Raw genomic sequence first — 16203 nt, 5'->3', positions numbered from 1 at the left:
CCCAGGTCTCCCACATTGCAGGTGGATTCTTTACTGTCTGAGCCACCTGGGAAGCCCAAGAATACTGGAATGGGTAGCTATCCCTTCTCCAGGGGATCTTCTTGACCCAGGAATCAAACCTAGTTCTCTTGCATTATAGGCAGATTCTTCACCAGTTGAGCTACCAGGGAAGCCCCATTACATAACCTAGTGATTGGTTATTTATGTGTCTGTCTCTCTCTTTAGAGTTCCAAGGCAGGGACTGTGACTGTCTGAATGCTCATGCTTAACAAAAAAATTCCTGTCCATAGATCTCCAACATGCTTTTCTTGAAGCAATGAATCATCCTGGCTACCTCTCTCTCCTTCAAGCCCTATGGCCTGCCCTTCCTCAAGTCCTACCCACATCAAAAGACTCCTCCAATGCATTGATTACTCTCCATCTTTACCACTCTGCTTCAAGCCACCATGCTCTATCAGGTGGACCTACATAACAGCCTTCTAATTGTCTAAATTACTTTAACCCCAGCAATCTAGTGCCCACACAAGAGCCAGGGTGGGGGGATGGTTTCTAAAATGGAGAACTTATCATGTCACTCACTAGACAGAAAGTCTTTAGTTCAGTTCAGTCATTCAGTCGTGTCCGACTCTTCGCGACCCCATGAACCGCAGTATGCCAGGCCTCCCTGTCCATCACCAACTCCCAGAGTTCACGCAGATTCACATCCATCGAGTCAGTGATGCCATCCAGCCATCTCATCCTCTGTCGTCCCCTTCTCCTCCTGCCCTCAAACCCTCCCAGCATCAGAGTCTTTTCCAATGAGTCAACTATTCGCATGAGGTGGCCAAAGAGTTTCAGCTTCAGCATCATTCCCTCCAAAGAAATCCCAGGGCTGATCTCCTTCAGAATGGACTGGTTGGATCTCCTTGCAGTCCAAGGGACCCTCAAGAGTCTTCTCCAACACCACAGTTCAAAAGCATCAATTCTTTGGTGCTAAGCCTTCTTCACAGTCCAACTCTCACATCCATACATGACCACAGGAAAAACAATAGCCTTGACTAGACAGACCTTTGTTGGCAAAGTAATGTCTCTGCTTTTGAATATGCTATCTAGGTTGGTCATAACTTTCCTTCCAAGAAGTAAGTGTCTTTTAATTTCATGGCTGCAGTCACCATCTTCAGTGATTTTGGAGCCCAAAAAAATAAAGTCTGACATTATTTCCACTGTTTCCCCATCTATTTCCCATGAAGTAATGGGACAGGATGCCATGATCTTGGGTACCCATTAAAAGCAGCTCAATAAAAAGCTTGAGGGATATTCAAAATCTTAATATTTGTAAGAAAAATTCCTACAAACTTATACCCCAGGATGATTTAACCTCTAAAACACATTAAGAACTACTATAGGGCTGTAAGGTGCCTCCTTAACATTTAACAAAGAAAAATAGTTCTTCAGTTTCTAGAGCTAACTCATTTTCTCTGCCTTCTGTGCTTAATAATGTCTCAAACTTTTTGATTCAAATCTGATAGAATATTTGATGTCATGGAGAAATAAAGGATTAAAATTCTTTTCATAATATTTGTACCCAGGAGCTCATGTGTCACCATGGTGAGATTATGTTGTCAGGATATGACAGAGAATGATTATGAAGTAATAGGCCCTTAAACAAGCTGAGCCATTTTAAATCCAGCAGTTTCCTTGGGAGAGGAAACAGGACAACAAGGTCCTGGACACGAATCTCTTCATTTATGTCCTCCTTTTATCAATTTGGACAAGTAGTTGTTTAGATAGAAATGAAAGCAATGGATCTGCTACTGCAGGTATGTCCCTAACCTTAAAACCTAGAAATTATGATCTATTATGTTAAATGTATTCCAGTACTTAGACAAGCTAGCTGTGTATAAGAAATCTGCTGTTTATTCTACTTTACTATGAGTAGGTCTTCGAGAATTTCTAGGACAACACCTGAAAGTTTTACTTCTGTGTAAAGATTCCAAACATAGAAACATGAAGAGTACAGCCTTACTGTCCCCTTTCATTCCCCTTCCCCACCCAATCCACCAACCCCTGCCCCTCCCCCACCAGCCATACCAGAAAATTCTATGTGAATGAATCTAGCATGGTACCTAACACATAGTAGGTTTCCAGAACTGTGTTTTCTTGTCCCATCCCTTTTCCCACCATACACATTCACACACACATCAACACTCCAGTGCATTCACACATTCAAATACCTAGGTAATGGGTTGAACAAGCCACGATGTGGGGTAACCTAGATAATTATACTGATTAGCCAAAGACAGCTCCCAGATTTGGCTTGTAGACTGTGGCTGGCTGGGGAGGTGATAGAGGGAGGAAAATGACAGTGGTTATCTTGCTTAAAGAAATAATTGATGATGAGATTTGACTTGGATCTACAGTAACAAACCCCCATCAAAATGGAAGCAACTTGGTTCCCAAGCACAGGTTCTGATGATACATGTTCTTTCACAGTAACTACACATGCTGAATTCAAGCAGACCAAACTGCAGGAATTACGGCGACGTCTACTCATTATTATAATTGGTACCCTTATCACTGGCTATATGGTCACGTGTACCTGCTTTCTTCACTATAGCTGTGATAGCGAGGAAGCCCATAAAGCAACCAAGTAAGTCTTACACCTTTGAATAAAAGTACAAGGTTGTGGGGAGGCACGCGTTCTTCACTATACTCTATAACTGTGAGAGCGGGGAAGTCCCCAAAGCAGCAACATTAAGTCTTACACCTTTGAGCTAAAAATACAAAGTGGCGGGGTGTAAGGGTGACGTGAGGAGGTGGGTGTGCACGCGCATGAGGAACTGTACCTGCACACGCATGCGCACTCACACGTAAGCGGGTTCACTGTTGTTTTGTTACTTACCATTAACTTTAGACTTCAGAAGAGCTACCAACATCTTGTGGGCTGGATATGTTCACTTAAATGAAGCTCTTAAATTATCTCAAGTACATTATCAACTTTAGCCAAAACTATCCTATTCAAGGTTCACTTGAGCCCCAGGCTGCTAATTTCATTGTATGCTGAGTCTATGAAAAGAGGGAATGACTATCTAAATAAGACAGAATCAAAATCTTCTCAGGGGAGAAGGAGTTGGGTCTCTGCATTCCAAAGATAGTAACACATTTTGGATAATCTATCATTTTGAGATGTAATAACATGAAAAATTTTCAACTGTGTTCAGTGATTCTAGTCCCTGGCTTTAATATAGGAGGACTAGGCTGGCACTTGGTATACTGGGTCTCTAAAAATTTCCCAATCCAAGGACTGGTGACTGAAATATACCACTGTTTTATTCCTTCAGTTTTAGAGTTAGCATGTGAGGATTAGTATGTATGGTTACAAACCTTGATGGTGTAAATATGATAGGAAAACAATGAATTTGGTCTAAGACTTTTTTATGTGACAGGTTGTGACATTTGTGCCTCAGTTGCATATCAACTTGTGGCTTTTTTGTAAAAAGTATAATTTCTGGATTAGATAAATTTTCTCTCTCCCTCTCAACAGTAGATTTGAAACAAGTTTGTGTCATTGCATATATAGACTATATGGTTATCCATTGTGGTTGAAACAGCAAAATTAAGAAAAAGAAAAAGCATTCAACACAAGTTCAACACTGTAACCTGACTCATAGTTTTCACCACACTCTGATTCTTACTGTGTTCAATTTTCCTGCTAGAGCCACAAAAAGACCACAAGTCTAAATTGACACAATAGCCCATATTTTCTGGTAACAGTAATCTTACTCCTCTGATTTAAATTGTCATATTCCAAATCCTCTGTATTTTCAGGGACAAGAAAGAAGATATCACCATCAAGGCATCCAGGTCATCTAAAATATCATTTACTGACTCCAAGTCACCGACTGCTGGTCTGGGCGATCCAGAAAGACAATCCGTGGTATCCAGAATAGATAAGTCATCTGGGCCCTCAAGTCCACGAAAAGTTCCTTCAAGTGCAGAAAAGTTAGTCAGGCGCTCGAGTCAAAAAAACCATCCAAGCCATCAGCTCCCAAAAAAGTGTTAGGATCACCCCCCACCCCCCAGGAAAAGTTGCATAGAACATGCAGTCCAAAAAAGGCACATAGGCAGGCTCATGCCCATAAGCTAATCGGTCAGGTCAGTCCATCCTATCCAGAGAAGGCCATCAAGCCAACTTGGCCACCAAGTCTACAGTGTCGGGCCAAGCCAACCAAAACTCCTCTACCCTATCCAAAGAATCAGAGCTTCCCTGAGAAATCAAGTGGAGATAAACTGACCAAACGCCAGAGATATCTTAAACTAAAATGCCCAGCTAGTGCAGGTAGGGCAGAAATATTATCTAGACCTCAACCAGTGAAGTTTTGTCAATGCTACAAGGAAAAGTGCCTTGTTTGCAGAGCTGTTTCTGAGCCGTTCATCACTTATGTTTCAGAAGCAAATAAAAAGCATGTTCCAGTTTCACTGTTTTCACGCAAATTGAAGCACTTTTACAAGTCACATAAAAAGAAACAACCCAAATACAACACAGTGTATGGCAACATGAGTGACAGTGATATCACAACATACAACAGTGATGGTGAGAGTGACAGGGAGGTGATTATAATCTGCAACATAAAATGCAAGGAAGACATCTATAAAAACTCCCAAAATAATTAAGGGATCAAAAGAAAGACCACCGATGCAGAAGAAGCAAGCTTCTATGAACTATTATATGCTCACCATATTTAAGAACCTGGTAGAGGAAAACTCCACTTGGTATCACTATTGAGATCAGACATATCCATCTCGAGGCAATTTATTTAAAAAATAGTACATAAATGTGTGACATAACAACTGATTTTGTTGTAATTATTATTGTATTTTAGAGGTATAAATCTCTTTGGGAGGTATCATAGATCTACTTGGGCAAATTCTGGGAGATGGTGAGGGACAGGGAAACCCAGCCTGCTGCAGTCCATGGGGTCACACAGAGTTGGACACGACTTGATGGTTGAACAACAACGTAGATCTGGTCACTTGGATGGGCTTCCCAGCTGGTGCAGTGGTAAAGAATCCACCTGCCAATGGAAGAGATGTGGGTTTGACCCCTGGGTTGGGAAGATCCTTTGGAGGAGGAAATAGCAACCCAGTCCAGTAGTCTTGCCTGGGAAATTCCATGGACAGAGGAGACTAAAGGGCTACAGTTGATGGGGTTGAAAAGAGTTGGACACAGGCACACGGTTAAATGTGAACCAGTCACACACACACACACACACACACACAGACAACAAATATAGAAAGGTATTGCAAGATGGGTGCCCTGGGCTCCTCTTTCCCTTGGATTAGCCCTCAATTGAAGTCTCAACCCAACTATCTTTTAAATTTTGACAGAGTGTCCTCACAGTTTAAGACTGTCTTTCTCTGGTGCCCAGTGTGTGGTGGAAATGGCTCTGTGTGCTTGATTCTGGCTGCACTGGGGAAATTCCTGATAGTTATTTCCTTTTTTAAAAAATATTTATTTAACCATGCCAGTTCTTAGCTGTGGCATGCAAACCCTTGGCTGTAGCATGTGATTCTCTGACCCGGGATAGAACCCAGACCCCCTGCATTGGGAGTGTGGAGTTTTAGCCACTGAACCACCAGGGAAGTCCCAATACTCATTTCTAATACCACTGCCTCTGATGACTGCTACCAAAGTAAGGGTCCAGGCTCCAGCCCCCACTCTCAAGGTTTTTGATTCTTTTGGTTACCCTTCAAATTGATAAAAAGAGTTTGCCCTGTTGTGCATTCTCAGAATGGCCCAGATAGAGGTCGGATATCTACCCATTTTCTTCACAGGGTACCTTCTTACTTAGAATCCAGAGGGCTGGGAGGCCAGGGGAAAACCTTGGAGTTATATTTTCTAGCTTCCTCACTGATGAGAGGTTATCCCTGCCCACTTCCAAGAGCATGGTTTAGAAAAACAGGCAAAATCCTGCAGTCCCAGCCTATATTCTAGTATAGTGAGGTCAGTCCCCTGTCACATTCAGCAGGGTCAGTTAAATTCCATAGCTAGCATATATTGGATGTGTACTACTTGCCAGACATTGTACTAAGTCCCTTTATGTCCGGGATATCTGAAGGCCACCCTCCCCTCAATTTTACTGATTTAGAAAAAGGACTCACAAGACTCAAAAGCAGATTATAGTCATGGCTGAGGTTTATTAGAGCAAAAATATACAAATCAAGAGCAACAGGAAAAAGACATCTTTTCGGGTGAATCAGAGACGTTGGACATGCGCTTTTGAGTACTTGCCCCTCTGGGGCCACCTAGGACATTCTCTCTTCTCTAGCAATAATCTAGAGGCATGTGTGCACCATGGCTCTGCCCAGGGAAGCCTCAGCATCTGAGGCTTTTATTGAGAACAGGTCCCATAGGTACATCATGCTCCATAACCAGACATGGCAAGTGAAACTCAGGATCCCAACAATGACACCAGATGCACATTATCGATGTTGATGTTTGTGCCAAGCAATCAGGTGAACAAAACATGATCATCAACCAATTAACATTAGAACATTCCCCCAGGGATGACCAATACTCAAATCATGGTTTCCAGTTCCCTTGACATACAAGGACCAAACAACCAGACCTGCTGTGTTAACACTTTCCTCACATTCACATATTTTATTTAATCCCCAACAGTCCCCTATTATATGGACTACCATATGAGTTAACCAATGCTCTGTAACATATAGTAAGATCACATCTAGCAATTGATTGAATCAAGATATGAATCTATGATTGACTTAAGTTCAAATTTTCATTATGCTGTACTGCCTTCTCACTTCCAGTTTCTGGGGTATGTGTTTATTCTCAGATCACCCAGTCCACTGGTATCAGCAAAGTCCTTACTTGACTTTTAATCAATCTGGACCATCCTCCTAACTTACCAGGAGCATATAAATATGTCTTGACTTCATTCACATCTGACTTCCCCATAACCTCTGCCTCCTCCACTGGTAGTATCCTGGTGGGGTCTGTAAGGTCATCATGAAATTCACAGATGGCATGATATATAAAAGTTTTAAGAGGTAGAAAATGCATTTGAAAAGCATTGTGGAAGCTACAGACTTGATTTCCTACTGGTATTACATTTTTTGTGAAGATAAACTGCAAAGGGTTAGAATTGTTCTGGGATAGCCTGGTCTTTTTAAAATTCACAAATAGAAGCAAAAGTTCTGATCAAATTTTTATGGTTTAGTATGAAGAACAGTTCAAACAAAAAAGTAGGAGTATGAATGAACACCCATATAAACATTGCTCAGATTCAAGAATTATCATTACATGGCCAGTGTTGTTTCATTTAAACTACTATCCATTGCCCTCCCATTTATATTTCCAAAAAATAATAAATTTTAAAAATGCATAAACACAATACTCCATGGGATCACAAAGAGTCAGATACGACTGAGTGACTGAACTTAACTGAACTGAAACACAATACTATTATCTCATATGAAACAATAATAATTCCTTAATATTAATTATCCAGTCTATATGCAAATTTCCTCCATTTGCCTCATTTTTTTTAATGGTTGCTTTGTTCAAATGATGTTAACCAGCATTTGACAGCATCTCAGTCTAAATTTTTTAAAAATTAAAATTTCATTGGGTAATCTAGCTTCATATTGTAAGATAATTTTGAAGTTTATCTGGGCTATCAGTAGCCTGGGAAATAGACAACGGCAAAACTGCAAGGTTTTTCAGCTTAAATTCAACCAAAGTCTTGGTTCAGTTCAGTTCAGTTCACTTCAGTTGCTCAGTCGTGTCCGACTCTTTCCAAACCTGTGAATCGCAGCACACCAGGCCTCCCTGTCCATTACCAACTCCTGGAGTTCACTCAGACTCATGTCCATCAAGTCAGTGATGCCATTCAGCCATCTCATCCTCTGTCGTCCCCTTCTCCTCTTGCCCCCAGTCCCTCCCAGCATCAGAGTCTTTTCCAATGAGTCAACTCTTTGCATGAGGTGGCCAAAGTACTGGAGTTTCAGCTTCAGCATCATTCCCTCCAAAGAAATCGCAGGGCTGATCGCCTTCAGAATGGACTGGTTGGATCTCCTTGCGGTCCAAGGGACTCTCAAGAGTCTTCAACACCACAGTTCAAACGCATCAATTTTTCAGTGCTCAGCTTTCTTCACAGTCCAACTCTCACATCCATACATGACCACAGGAAAAACCATAGCCTTGACCAGATGGATCTTTGTTGGCAAAGTAATGTCTCTGCTTTTGAATATGCTATCTAGGTTGGTCATAACTTTCCTTCCAAGGAGTAAGCGTCTTTTAATTTCATGGCTGCAGTCACCATCTGCAGTGATTTTGGAGCCCCCCAAAAATAAAGTCTGACACTGTTTCCACTGTTTCCCCATTTATAGGCAAAGCCAAATGATCTAAGCCCTCTTCTCTTTATCATTCTTAAGCTAAAGACTTGTAATACTTTAAAGGCTGGGAATATTAATATCTAATAAAAAGGACTAACTGCCAGTGACAACCAATGATAATGACATCTTAAACACAAGCTATGGACATGAGTATGTATGTTGCTTTTTAAACCACATTTAATTATAGAGTAGGAGTCTACAGAATATTTGAAGCTCATTCAACGTGAAAAATTCTAGGTGCATTAGAATGGGGCTTCACATAAAACCGATATAAAATATGTAAAAAAAAAATGTACCCTGAGTTAGAGAAGAAATTTTGCAAAAAAGAAAAATAATAATTTTTTTACCAGTCAAAGCTTCCACAAGTTAATACCTAAAACAACTCGTCTCACTTCAAAGGATAGTTTTTGACACTTCTTGGCAATGTCCTGGTTTAAGTAAGAGGGCTCTGAATCTCTATTTGCTAGCCTTCTTGCAACATTGTCTTACCTGTCATGATACCTTTCTTCTGTCTGGCTCCCATTTTATATTTCCGGGTTCAGCAAGTGTCAGGGCTGTATGTCAGTCAGTCCTTGGCTTCCTTACATTTCCGGCCACCAGGGGTCGCTGTGAAGCCAGTTTCAAACGTGGTCCTTCCCTCTAAGACCATCAGCGCTGTGTTTCCGTTTCATCCACATTCCTTACCTTCATCTCCAAAACTCATACCTTGTTCCTGTCTATGGAACTAAAATCGTTAGTTCTTCAGTCATGTCCAACTCTTTCTGGCTCCGTGGATTGTAGCCCACGTTACTTCTCTATCGACAGAATTCTCCAGGCAAGAATACTGGAGTAGGCAGTCATTCCTTTCTCTAGGGGATCTTCCAGACCCAGGGATCCAACTCAGGTCTCCAGCATTGCAGGCAGATTCTTTACCATCTGAGCTACCAGGGAAGCTCTGGGTTCACAGAGAGTCGGACACGACTGAGTGACTAACACAACGATTACAATGGAACTGAAATTAATTATATTTTGCTTCTTTTATTCAGTAGGTTCAGTTCAGTTCAGTTGCTCAGACCTGTCCAACTCTTTGTGACCCCTTGGACTGCAGCACACCAGGCTTGCCTGTCCACCACCAAATCCAGGAGCTTACTCAAACTCATGTCCATCGAATGGGTGATTCCATCCCACCATCTCATTCTCTGTCGTCCCCTTCTCCTCCCGCCTTCAATCTTTCCTAGCATCAGAGTCTTTTCATGAGTCAGTTCTTTGCATCAGGTGGCCAATGTATTGGAGCTTCAGCTTCAGTATCAGTCCTTCCAAGGAATATTCAGGACTGATTTCCTTTAGGATTGACTGATTAGATCTCCTTGACTGGTTGATCTCACTTTATTCAATAAAGTGCTTTCTAAAAACGTATCCCTTAAAAAAAGTGCAAAAATGCAGATTTCAAACATTTCCAACATGTATTTCTACATGAAATTCTATAAGCATGGAAGTACACAACATTGTAAATCAACTTTACTTCAATTAAATTTTTAAAAATTAAGCTTTTAAAATTTAAAAAATTTAAGAAATTATATACACAATGGAATATTACTCAGCAATAAAAGGAATGCATTTGAGTTAGTTCTAATGAGGTGGATGAAACTTGAGTTTATTATACAGAGTGAAGTAAGTCAGAAAGAGAAAGACAAATACTGTATAGTAACACATACATGTGGAACCTAGAAAGATGGTACTGATGATCCTACATGCAGGGCAGCAAAGGAGACACAGATGTAAAGGACAGACTTTTGGACTCAGTGGGAGAAAGAGAGAGTGGGATGATTTGAGAGAACAGCATTGAAACATATACGTTACCATATGTAAAATAGATAGCCAGTGTGAGTTTGAGGTATAAGGCAGGGCCAGGGCACCTAAAGCAGGTGCTCTGTGACAACCTGGAGGGATGGAGTGGGGTGGGAGTTGGGAGGGGGGGTCAGGAGGGAAGGGACACAAGTATACCTATGGCCGATTCATGTTGCTATATGACAAAAACCATCACAATATTGTAAAATAATTATTCTCCGATTAAAATAAAGGTATAAAATTTTTAAAAAGAAATTATAGAAACATGTAGCTGAAAGGATACTTAGAAATCCTCTCTGTCTCCTGTGGGAAGAAGGGGCTATGAAGAGCTGAAGGAATGCTCACTCAGCTAGAAGACCACGTTTTACCAAGCTAACAGGGTTGAGGATGCTAGCTCGCTGTGGCATGTGCCTGGTTGGCAGATGTTTAAGTGGCAACAGAGAAGTTCTAAACCAGATGAGGGATATTTAAAAGTCTCCAGTTTTATCAACTCTCAAAATCCTCCAGTCCCTGCCACATCGTGAAATTCCTAAGAATTAGAAGCAACAATGGAAGGGAACTAAAGTAGGAAGAAAGTTTTCTGAGAGCATCAGTCAAATATGTCCTTAAGGGCAACCTATATCAGTTGAGTTCAGTTCAGTTCACTTCAATCGGGTAGTCATGTCTGACTCTTTGCAAGCCCATGAATCGCAGCACATCAGGCCTCCCCGCCTATCACCAACACCCGGAGTTCACTTAGACTCAGGTCCATCGAGACAGTGATGCCATCCACCCATCTCATCCTCTGTCGTCCCCTTCTGCCCCTGCCCCCAGTCCCTCCCAGCATCAGAGTCTTTTCCAATGAGTCAACTCTTCGCATGAGGTGGCCAAAGTACTGGAGTTTCAGCTTTAGCATCATTCCCTCCAAAGAAATCCCAGGGCTGATCTCCTTCAGAATGGACTGGTTGGATCTCCTTGCGGTCCAAGGGACTCTCAAGAGTCTTAGCCAACACTACAGTTCAAAAGCATCAATTCTTCGGTGCTCAGCTTTCTTCACAGTCCAACTCTCACATCCATACATGACCACTGGAAAACCATAGGCTTGACAAGATGGACCTTTGTTGGCAAAGTAATGTCTCTACTTTTCAATATGCTATCTATGTTGGCCATAACTTTCCTTCCAAGGAGTAAGTGTCTTTTAATTTCATGGCTGCAGTAACCATCTGCAGTGCTTTTGGAGCCCAAAAAAAATAAAGTCTGACACTGTTTCCACTGTTTCTTCATCTATTTCCCATGAAGTGATGGGACACATGCCATGATCTTCGTTTTCTGAATGTTGAGCTTTAAGCCAACTTTTTCACTCTCCACTTTCACTTTCATCAAGAGGGTTTAGTTCCTCTTCAATTTCTGCCATAAGGGTGGTGTCATCTGCATATCTGAGGTTTTTGATATTTCTCCCAGCAATCTTGTTCTAGCTTGTGCTTCTTCCAGTCCAGCGTTTCTCATGATGTACTCTGCATAGAATTTAAATAAGCAGGGTGACACTATACAGCCCTGACGTACACCTTTTCCTGCTTGGAACCAGTCTGTTGTTCCATGTCCAGTTCTACTGTTGCTTCCTGACCTGCATATAGGTTTCTCAAGAGGTAGGTCAGGTGGCCTGGTATTCCCATCTCTTTCAAAATTTTCCACATTTTATTGTGATCCACACAGTCAAAGGCTTTGGCATAGTCAATAAAGCAGAAATAGATGCTTTTATGGAACTCTCTTGCTTTTTCGATGATCCAGCGGATGTTGACAATTTGATCTCAGGTTCCTCTGCCTGTTCTAAAACCAGCATGAACATCTAGAAGTTCACGGTTCATGTATTTCTGAAGCCTGGCTTCGAGAATTTTGAGCATTACTTTACTAGCCTGTGAGATGAGTGCAATTGTGCGGTAGTTTGAGCATTCTTTGGCATTGCCTTTCTTTGGGATTGGAATGAAAATTGACCTTTTCCAGTCCTGTGGCCACTGCTGAGTTTTCCAAATTTGCTGGCATATTGAGTGCAGCACTTTCACAGCATCATCTTTCAGGATTTGGAATAGCTCAACTGGAATTCCATCACCTCCACTAGCTTTGTTCGTAGTGATGCTTTCTAAGGCCCGCTTGACTTCACATTCTAGGATGTCTGGCTCTAGGTGAGTGATCACACCATCGTGATCATCTTACTCTTGAACATCTTTTTTGTACAGTTCTTCTGTGTATTCTTGCCACCTCTTCTTAATGTCTTCTGCTTCTGTTAGGTCCATTCCATTTCTGTGCTTTATTGAGCCCATCCTTGCATGAAATGTTCCCTTCGTATCTCGGATTTTCTTGAAGAGATCTCTAGTCTTTCCCATTCTGATGTTTTCCTCTATTTCTTTGCATTGATCACTGAGGAAGGCTTTCTTATCTCTCCTTGCTATTCTTTGGAACTCTGCATTCAGATGCCTATATCTTTCCTTTTCTCCTTTGCTTTTCACTTCTCTTCTTTTCACAGCTATTTGTAAGGCCTCCCCCGACAGTCGTTTTGCTTTTTTGCATTTCTGTTCCATGGGGATGATCTTGATCCCTGTCTCCTGTACAATGTCACGAACCTCCGTCCATATTTCATCAGGCACGCTATCTATCAGATCTAGTCCCTTAAATCTATTTCTCACTTCCACTGTATAATCATAAGGGATGTGACTTAGGTCATACCTGACCTCAATGGTCTAGTGGTTTTCCCTACTTTCTTCAATTTAAGTCTGAATTTGGCAATAAAGTGTTCATGATCTGAGCCACAGTCAGCTCCGAGTCTTGTTTTTGTTGACTGTATAGAGCTTCTCCATCTTTGGCTGCAAAGAATATAATCAATTTGATTTCGGTGTTGACCATCTGGTGATGTCCATGTGTAGAGTCTTCTCTTGTGTTGTTGGAAGAGGGTGTTTGCTATGACCAGTGCATTTTCTTGGCAAAACTCTATTAGTCTTTGCCCTGCTTCATTCCGTATTCCAAAGCCAAAGTTGCCAGTTACTCCAGGTGTTTCTTGACTTCCTACTTTTGCATTCCAGTCCCCTATAATGAAAAAGACATCTTTTGGGGGGGTTAGTTCTAAAAGGTGTTGTAGGTCTTCATAGAACCGTTCAACTTCAGCTTCTTCAGCGTTACTGGTTGGGGCATAGACTTGGATAACCGTGATATGAATGGTTTGCCTTGGAAACGAACAGAGATCATTCGGTCGTTTTTGAGATTTCAAAAGTACTGCATTTCAGACTCTTTTGTTGACCATGATGGCTACTCCATTTCTTCTGAGGGATTCCTGCCTGCAGTAGTAGATATAATGGTCATCTGAGTTAAATTCACCCATTCCAGTCCATTTCAGTTTGCTGATTCCTAGAATGTCGACATTCACTCTTGTCATCTCTTGTTTGACCACTTCCAATTTGCCTTGATTCATGGACCTGACATTCCAGGTTCCTATGCAATATAGCTCTTTACAGCATCGGACCTTGCTTCTATCACCAGTCACATTCACAGCTGGGTATTCTTTTTGCTTTGGCTCCATCCCTTCATTCTTTCTGCAGTTATTTCTCCACTGAACTCCGGTCCCATATTGGGCACTTACTGACCCGGGGAGTTCCTCTTTCAGTATACTACCATTTTGTCTTTTCATACTGTTCATGAGGTTCTCAAGGCAAGAATACTGAAGTGGTTTGCCATTCCCTTCTCCAGTGGACCACTTTCTGTCAGACCTCTCCACCATGACCTTCCCATCTTGGGTGGCCCCATGGGCATGGCTTAGTTTCATTGAGTTAGACAAGGCTGTGATCCTAGTGTGATTAGATTGGCTAGATTTCAGTGAGTATGGTTTCAGTGTGTCTGCCTTTTGATGCCCTCTTGGAACACCTACCATCTTACTTGGGTTTCTCTTACTTTGGAAAAGGGGTATCTCCTCACTGCTGCCGCTCCTGACCTTGAACATGGAATAGCTCCGCTAGGCCCTCCTGCACCCGCACAGCTACCAGTCCTTGGACGTGGGGTTGCTCCTCCCGGCCGCTGCACTTGACCTTGGATGTGGGGTAGCACCTCTCAGCCATTCCTCTGCCGTCGTAGCCTGGCACTCTCTGCCACTGCCCTGACCTTGGACATGTGGTAACTCCTCTTAGCCGCCGCCCCTCGAACATGGGGTCTTCCTGGCTTCTGCCCTTGACCTCAGAAGTGGGGTAGCTCCTTTGGCTGCGCTATGTGCCTGTGTGTTAAGGCTTAGATATGGTCAATTAAATCCTCCAATCCCATTGAAGGCACACACACACAAGCTGCTAAATGGTCATACCAGTAGAATACAGATCTTCGACCCATTGACATCATACCAGTGCTAGATTGGTTAGCGTTACCTCTAACTTGTTAACATGTATGACCTTAAATTCCTGGGAATCCCAGGCTACACCTTTGTATCCATCCCTGTAGATGTGAAGGCCATAAATTAGTGCCACAAATCCACTGAGTTTCATACCAATCACACTCTCTAAGGGTAATAATAGACATAGTTCATAAAGCACCCAGCCTTGTTTCATAATTACCAGGTTGATCATTTTTAATATGACATAACCCTTCCCAACGTAGAGGAGCTTTTAAACTTAAATGACCATAGTCTGCTGTTAACCATGTAGATCTACCCCATAATTGTGGGATTTTTAACTTTTCATAGATGAGAGGTTAATTTTTTAATGGAGACTTAGCTCATCACTCCCTTTGAGTTTAAATCACCCTAAGAGAAATCTTAAATCTATGGCCAGGATCACAACAGGTATTATTAACTGGCCAGGTGAGAGAATCCCATCTAGTAATATCATGAAGATAGAACAGGACTGAACACTCATCTAAAATAAATTTCCTTGTGAGTATCCCTAGAGAACAGAAATCCACCAAAGTAATCCAGAAGTACTAGACACAGGTAACTGGCCACAACAGAACAATTGGATTGCGTTTTAAACTAGCATAGAATCATGTCCATGATAGAAAAATTTGATTAATAGGCATAGGTCCAAGGAATCAAGAAAACATTATAAATGATCATAAAAGTCAGATCAGCATCTTGGGCAAGCTGTCTACTTCTGATGTCATCTTCTTCTCGTCCTAGTGTAGTGTGCTACTGCTGAGTCACTTCAGTCGTGTCCGACTCTGTGCGACCCCAGAGATGGCAGCCCACAAGGCTCCCCCGTCCCTGGGATTCTCCAGGCAAGAACACTGGAGTGGGTTACCATTTCCTTCTCCAATGCATGAAAGTGAAAAGTGAAAGTGAAGTCGCTCAGTCGTGTCTGACTCTTAGAAACGCCATGGACTACAGCCTACCAGGCTCCTCCATCCATGGGATTTTCCAGGCAAGAGTACTGGAGTGGGTTGCCATTGCCTTCTCCCTAGTGTAGTATGGTTTCCTCTGTTTGAGCACTGTTTTAAGGTGATTTTGAGGTCAGCAGGCCTCTCTATAGACCAGTCCAGCTTAGGGGCCTTTTGGAAGTGAGAGTTAACCCAAGAGTCAATTTCCCTTCAATTTCACTGGGCATGAGCTAGTTAAGAGTTCCTGATGGAAAGGTCCTTCCATCCAGGCTGGAGACAGTTCCTTAAATTATATCTTCTTCCAGTCTTGATTGAAGGTCATGTGTGAGGCACCTGATCTTCATTTAAAGACAGATTACTGAGATAAGCTTCAGAAACAACCCTAGAGTGTCCTTTAATAATTCAATTTTACTTTAGTATACCCTAACAGCAAAGAACCATCAAGAAAATGAGTCTTAGTAGATACAGACCTCCATCAACAAACTAGGATTTAACATTCATTGAAACATCTCTTTCTACCTAAACTCACTGTCATTTTTACCAAATATAACCAAATTGAGACCTGTTTGTAATATAGGTCTGCTCTCAATAAACTTGGCCTGATGACTTATATAACCATAATTGGTCATAGACTTCTTTGCTTTGCTGAAACTTTTATAG

General features: G+C 41.9%; 1 pseudogene; it reads left to right on the top strand.

Annotated features, from left to right (window-relative positions):
* Positions 1–446: 446 nt before the first annotated feature.
* Positions 447–4748, top strand: LOC133242366 (uncharacterized protein CXorf66 homolog; annotated as a pseudogene).
* Positions 4749–16203: the final 11455 nt, after the last annotated feature.

This window comes from Bos javanicus, chromosome X, assembly GCF_032452875.1.
Source record: "Bos javanicus breed banteng chromosome X, ARS-OSU_banteng_1.0, whole genome shotgun sequence".
Taxonomy (NCBI): domain Eukaryota; kingdom Metazoa; phylum Chordata; class Mammalia; order Artiodactyla; family Bovidae; genus Bos; species Bos javanicus.
This window is presented reverse-complemented; position numbering and strand designations above follow the sequence as displayed.